The sequence below is a fragment of the Gossypium hirsutum genome, chromosome A01 (genome assembly GCF_007990345.1).
Source record: "Gossypium hirsutum isolate 1008001.06 chromosome A01, Gossypium_hirsutum_v2.1, whole genome shotgun sequence".
Lineage (NCBI taxonomy): Eukaryota > Viridiplantae > Streptophyta > Magnoliopsida > Malvales > Malvaceae > Gossypium > Gossypium hirsutum.
In genome coordinates, this window is record NC_053424.1 from 52,621,533 (window position 1) to 52,629,042 (window position 7,510).

Genomic DNA, 7,510 nt, shown 5'->3' on the forward strand with positions numbered 1-7,510 from the left:
TAGGAGCCATTTTGTAAGGTACTATGGATATCGGTGTCGTTCCCAGAACAAGGTCTATAGGGAATTCCACTTCTCTTTCTGGTGGCAAACCAGGTAATTCTTCTGGGAATACGTTAGGAAATTCACTTACTACTGGCACTGACTGAATCTTTGACTCAGATACCTTAGTATCCATCATATATGCGAGATAAGTGTCATACCCCTTTCTGACATATTTCTATGCTGATATTGCTGAAATCACATTAGGTAATCCATCTAGTTTATCATATTCAACACAAAGTAATTCACCATTCTGACATTTCAATACAATATATTTCTACTTATAGTTTACCACAGCATCATATCGGGTTAACCAATCCATTCACAAAATCACATAAAACTCATCAAAGGGTAATAACATCAAGTCAGTCGAAAAACAATAACCTTTTTTCCACCGACAGATAATTATTACAAACTTTGTTCACCATAACACTCTGGCCTAGGGGGTTTGAAGTGAATTCAACAGGTAAACATCCAACAAACACTAGGTTCGTGTATATATATGAGTGTGTGGAACCAGGGTCAATCAATGCAGTAATATCAGTATCAAGTCAAGAAAATGTACCAATAATGACGTCTGGTGCAGAGGCATCTTCTCTAGAACGAATAACATATGTTCTTGCAGGTGCTTGTGCTTTAAATCTAGCTGTCGTATTCTTGGTAGTACCTCGAATACCACTAACATTACTAGGATGACGGGGTGGTCTGCCTCTCGCAACAGGATTGCTTAGCTTTGGAGCTGGTTCTATCTCTTTTTCAATTCTTTCAGGATAATCCTTGATAAAATGGTAAAGTGATCCGTATCTGAAACAAGCTCCAATTCTAGTTCGACATTCCCCATGATGAAACTTGTTACAATGTTTACATTTCAGTTTGGGATTACTGACACTACCCACACTGGTCACAGATGGAGTTGAAGACCTTGGGTTAGATCGTTGAGAGCCCGGTCCCTTCTAGAATATCCCATAGAAGTGGTCACACGATCATAATGCTTTATTAATTTCTTAGATGCAAATTATTGTGACTTAATCATAGCTCTTTTCCTAGAAATTCGAGCCTCTCTTTCGGCTTGTTTCTTTTATTTACTCAATTCCTCGACTTTGTATGCTCGGTCAGCTAATGCCACAAATTCCCTTATCTCAAGAATCCCAATCAACAACTTGATATCTTTATTCAGGCCTCTTCAAAATGTTTACACATTTCAGCCTCGATTAAAACCCATTTCCTGGCATACTTACTCAGTCGAACAAATTCCCGTTCATACTCAAATACAGTCATGCTTCCCTGCTTAAGTTCCAGAAATTCTTTCTTTTTCTGATCCATGAACCTTTGACTAACATATTTCTTCCTAAATTCAGTCTGGAAGAATTCCCATGTAATATTCTCTCGGTACAACTGATTGTATAGTATTCCACTAATGATAAGCTGTATCTTTCAATAGAGACTGCACATTTCAGGCACTCAACAGGTGTGCAGGACAGTTCATCAAAAACCCAGATAGTGTTTTCAAGTCAGAACTTGGCCCTCTCTGGATCATCATCTACAGTAGCCCTAAATTCTTCCGCCCCATGTTTGCAGATTTTATCCATTGGAGGCTTACCAATCCTAATAAGTTCAGCACCTTGTGGTACCTCAGGAATCGATTGAGGAGTAAGTGGGGAAGGTCATTGTACAACGGGTTTTGTTCTCAAGTACTGGGTAAACCATTCATTCATCATTTGAAAGAAGGCTTGCTTTGCTACCTGACTTCAGCCTTCAGACACGGGCCTTTCATTACTAGACATAGAGGTGACTCTTTGAACTGAAGCTGAAGAATTGCTTTTAGCTTCTTCGGATTCAGCTCTAGCTCGATTGGATGACATTACTATATGAAAAACGTATTTAAAAATAATCAGGAGTCATCACACTATCAAAATTTATATAATGGCATGTATAGCTAAACTCGTGTTTGCTATGTCGAATTTGAGAATCGGCTGAATCGTAACTTTGATACCACTAAATGTAACACCCCTAACCCGTACCCGTCGCCAGAACATGATTTCGGAGCATTACCAGAACATTCAGAATATTTTTTTCAATTTATTCATGCAAATCACTTTTCGTTAACCGAGATTTTGCATAACGTCCCTTAATTAGACCCTTGAGGTCCAATACGAGCATTAGAATTGAGTTGATAAACTGTAATTTATACATACTTTTATCCCATGCTTAGCATATTTATGGATGTTTTCTCCTTAGATTTAGTGAATTCGATGCTCCTAATCCTTTAATTTCATGTTTTATACTTAGGTGAGCATATGAGAGTAAAAAGAGCGAGAAACGGGCCAAAAATGGAGAAAATGGACCCACATGGGAAATCAACACGGCCTGGACTTCCTCACATGGGCGTGTCACACGGATGTGTCCATTTGGCAGGATTGAAGCACGACTTACACAGGTAGACTACACGTCCATGCCTATTCAACAGCATTGACCACGGGCTAGAGTAATCGCATACGGGCGTTTCACTTGGGCATGTCCCTGTCGAGCCCAAGTATAGCCCTATTCAGAAAAGGCCACTTTTGAGGGGTCTTAGACATTCTAAAGCCTATTTAGACACCGGAAGAGGCACTTAGAATAGACACACAGAGTAGGAAGCAAGGAATTACTCAAGGAAAGTCGATTGGTCCATCTCAGAAACCAGATTCATCGTCAAGACTGAAGATCTCCCTGCAATTTCCATTCAGGGGTTTTGGGTTTTCTTTGTGTTTTGTATTCATTATTCCTATGAGATGTTTTCGTTTATAATTATGAACTAAACCCCTTAAATACCTAAGGGGAATGAAACCTAAGACAGATCTTGTTACTATTATTTGAATTGTATGATAACTATTTGACTTGTTCTTAATTCTTGTTTTAATATTCCAGGATATTGATTCAAGTTAATGCTCTTATTCAAAGGAGGAAAAGACCCTGTCTAAGAGTAAATTTTTCATAATTAAGCGGAGTTGACTGCATACCTAGAGATAGGGTGATAAGATTTTTCCAGATTAGGGTGAAACCTAATAAGGGGATCCATAGATCGAGTTAATGCAACACTAAGGCTTAATTAGAAATAGATTTCAATTAAATTAGCCTAGGGTTAGATGTTATTAGTCTCGAGAGAGATAATAATATAACTTAGGGATTTCTACGGATCAAGCCAAATGAATAAATCGTCTTATTCATATTCAAATAACAAGTAAAGTCTAGGTGGATTTTTCTTTGAGTATTGTCTTAATCAATCGAATTTTCCCAAAAGCTTTTCCCCAATTTCTCTCTACGCATTCTTAGTTTAGTTAATTAGTTTAGATAAATAAATCCCTTAATTTTTAGGCTAGATAATAAAAAGAAAGTAATTCCTAGTACTCTTGGTTCCTTTGGGTTCGACGACCCGGTCTTGCTAAAGCTATAATACTGTTCGATAGGTACACTTGCCTTCATCGTGATAATAGTTAGTTTCAAGAACAATTAATTATAAATTTTTAAAACCTGTTCCGAATATCACGTACGAAGTTTTTGGCGCTATTGCTGGGGAACTAGGATATTAGGAACAATTGATTTTTATTACTTTAGCCATTGTACTTTATTTACAATTTAAATTTTTATTTTCTTTTCTAATTTTTCTTTTATTCATTCCTGGTAGGTTTTTATAGTGTATGACTAGAAGAAACCCGTCGGGACCATTACTATTTGATAGTGAGATCGATCTCACAGTTCGCAGAAATTGAAGAGAAATAAGGTGAAGCTTACGATACACAGAGGAAGGGCAAGAGGATGATACTTCAACCACAACTGAGGAGATGGCTGAAAACCAAGAAAATCCGCTACCTCTTGCAATTGCTGCTAATTAGAATCCTGCTCCACGTACTATGTATGATTATGCTAAACCTTCTTTAACAGGAACTGAATCGAGCATAGTTAGGCCTACTGTTGCTACAAATAATTTTGAACTGAAACCTAACACCATTCAAATGATCCAACAGTTTGTTCAGTTTGATGGTTTGCGGGACGAGGATCCCAACGCTCAGTTGGCAAATTTCTTAAGAGTTTTGTGACACTTTTAAAATCAATGATGTTTCTCACAATACCATTTTCCTTCGGTTGTTTCCATTTTCATTGAGGAATAAGGCTAAACAATGGTTGAACTCGTTACCACAAAGGTCAATCACTACTCGGGAACAAATAACCAAAAATTTTTTATTAAAATATTTTCCTCCGGTTAGAACAGCCAAATTTCGTAATGATATCTCCTCTTTTGTGTAGATAGATTTAGAAACACTCTACGATGCATGGGAGAGATACAAGGATCTGTTAAGAAGGTGCCCTCACCATGGGTTACCACTCTGGCTAAATCCTTTGACTCGAAAAATGATCGACGCAGCCACTAGCGAAACTATCAATAATAAGACACCTGAGGATGCTTATGAATTTATAGAAGAGATATCACTGAATAATTATCAGTGGCAAATCATGAGGAAAAAGCCAACAAAAATAGTCGGCTTTTTTAACGTCGATTCGGTCTCCATGCTCTCTAATCAAGTAGAACTTTTGAATAGAAAAATGGATGGTTTTCTTGGTTCTTCATAGGTTCACCCAGTAATGCAGTGCGAAGCAAGTGGAGGTGGATCAAGTAATTCAGAATACCCGCTCTATGACCACAACATGGAGAACGAGCAGTTAAATTACATGGGTAATAATCCTCGATCTCAAAATAATCCTTATGGTAATACTTACAATGCGGGTTGGAAGAACCACCCAAATTTCTCATGGGGAGGCCAAGGGAATAAGAGACCACCACCTCTAGGCTTCCAACAACCACCCTACCAACAAGAGAAAAAGCCGAACCTTTACGAGATGCTAACAAAATTCATCTCGGTGTCAGAAACTCATTTTCAGAATATTGATACAACACTTAAGAATCAACAAGCATCGATCCAAGAGCTCAAAACTCAGATAGGTCAGGTCGCTAAATTGATATCTGAACAACCATAAGGTAGCATGCCAAGTAACACTGAATCTAACCCAATGGAGCAACTCAATGCAATTACCATTCAAGATGAGGAAGGGTTAGTTGCACCTTAGCTAGAACTGAGGCAAGAAACCATGGTAAGTAAAGGCAAAGGTGTGGTGGACCACAATGACCAGAAACCTATAAATAAAGAGTACAAACCTCGTTTTCCATATCCCAATGCGACAAGGAAAGACCGCACAGACGAATAATTCGGTAAATTCCTTAAATTATTAAAGAAGTTACATATTAACTTACCGTTTGTTGAAGCTCTTTCGTAGATGCCCAACGCAGTCAAATTCCTAAAGGAACTTTTAACAAATAAGCAGAAGTTGGATGAGGTGTCGCATGTGGAGCTAAATGCGATTTGCTCAACCATACTACAGAAAAAGCTGGCCAACAAATTAAAAGATCCAAGGAGTTTTATGATTCTCTGTTTAATTGGTAGCCTAGATGTTAATAATGCGTTGGCTGATTTAGGGGCTAGTATCAATGTTATGCCTTACAAAATGTTTAAGCAACTAGGTCTTAGGAAACCCAAACAAACTAGGATGAGTATTCAATTAGCCGATAAAACAATCAGATTTCCTAGGGGGATTATTGAAGATGTACTCGTTAAAATTGACAAATTTATATTCCCAGTTGATTTCGTTATTCTAGACATAGAGGAGCATAGTAACATTCCTTTAATTTTAGGGAGGCCTTTTTTAGCAACCACTAAAATAATAATTAATGTTGGCACAGGTAACTCACACTTCATGTGGAAGACGAAACAATCGCCCTTCAAGCTTGTAATACGAGTAACACATCACAACTTGAAGGTGGTTGTATAAATCATTCTACTAAAACTGACCATGTGGTGCAACCTATTTGTAGGAAATAATTTCGAAGAACCTACATGAGCCATCTTCAAGCAACAACAAAGGACCTATCTATGAAGAACGAAGGCTACAAATCTAGGAACTAGAAAAATGGTAGACACATAAATCAAAGACACATGATAAAACAAAATCATGCCATGACAATCTCAATGTCACACCAAATGAACTTAAGGTTGGAGACAAAGTACTACAGATGCAGCAGACCCTCTGTAACGCCCCAATTTTTGGGATTTTCGGGATTTCTGTGATTTTCAATAAATTTTGGAAATTCTGTGTTTTAACTATCTGTAGTGGGTCTAAGTATGTCAGAGGGCCTTTAAAAGGGCCCAAGAGTAAATCCAATTTGAGGCAATTTCTGAATTCCCAATTTTAGAAAGAGAGAGTACTAGCTTTGAGGGCTTTTAGATTAAAGATGGTAAAATAGGGCACAAGGGACCTGTGGTAAATTAGCATGTGACACCACATAAGGTACAGGGGGAGTGGTGTGTAGTTGTTCAGGGGAGCCAAGGTTCGAGCCACAAGGTAAGCAAATAGGGTATTTATTTTTTGTGAACAAAAAGGGGATGTGATGGAACTCAAGGGGGAACTCTGTTGGGGGTGTTTAAGCTAGTAAGGGGATTGAGTAAGGATAAGATAAGGGAGGAAATTTAGGAGCTGATCAAGGAAAAAGAGTTGGCTGGCCAAGGGTCTTTAGCATAGGAAATTTGGCTAGGTCTATTGGGAGTTGTAATTTCGGTATTTGGGAAAAAATTATGCCGTTTCTGACAATTCTTTTCCCTTATTCTTTTCTTCTCTTTTAATCTATTTTCTCTTCTTCTTCTTTTCCTCTATAGTCAAATCTTTCTACCATTCTACCTAACTCCACTTCCTTACCATTTGTTTCTAAGCCTTATAGTCGATTGCCATAAAAGTTGAAATCCCGAAAGCCTGTTTTTCTTCTATGCCGATTTCTCCTAGCCAAACCCTCTGATTCTTCTCCATCTTTTTGGCCAATTCTCTCATCCTCTGAACCCCAAAGTCCTGTCAATAAAACCACTGCAAAACTCTCATATTTCGTGTTTCTCTTCACTATTTGAAAAAGCCAAAAACCCCATAGTCTTATGGGCATAGCCGAATCTTTAAACCTTTAAAGATTGGATTTCTGCTAACATTTGAGGGGTTAGATCTGCATCAGAATCGAATAGGAACTAAATTGGAATCGTTGACTGAAGGAATCGATGGTAAGTTTTCGAATCTATTCTTTATTTCGGGATTTAGAAAAGCCGAAACCCCTAGATGCTTAGGGAGGCTGTCGATTGGGCCCTATGGTTCTTAGGGTTGTGATAATTGTTTTATTATGATGATAGTGTGATCTAGAGGCTACTGATCGAAGGCTTGGACAAGTGGAACGACTGGATCTAAACCTAGTCGCTAGATTTGGGAAAAGGTAGGATCTCAAGTGCCTAAAGTGTTGATGGCCGACTTTTGGGTAAGGAGTTTTGTATACAAGTTGTTATGGATTCATAGTTAACATATTGGTAACTGATTGTTGGCAACTAGTGTGTGTGGAACTTTTCAGCGT

At 38.1% G+C, this 7,510-nt stretch overlaps 1 non-coding gene across 1 annotated transcript; it reads right to left on the minus strand.

Moving 5' to 3' along the window:
- Positions 1-4,290: 4,290 nt before the first annotated feature.
- Positions 4,291-4,397, minus strand: LOC121208265 (small nucleolar RNA R71). Its single transcript, XR_005903231.1, has one exon. It is a non-coding gene; the product is annotated as a small nucleolar RNA R71 (small nucleolar RNA).
- Between the last annotated feature and the right edge of the window lie 3,113 nt (positions 4,398-7,510).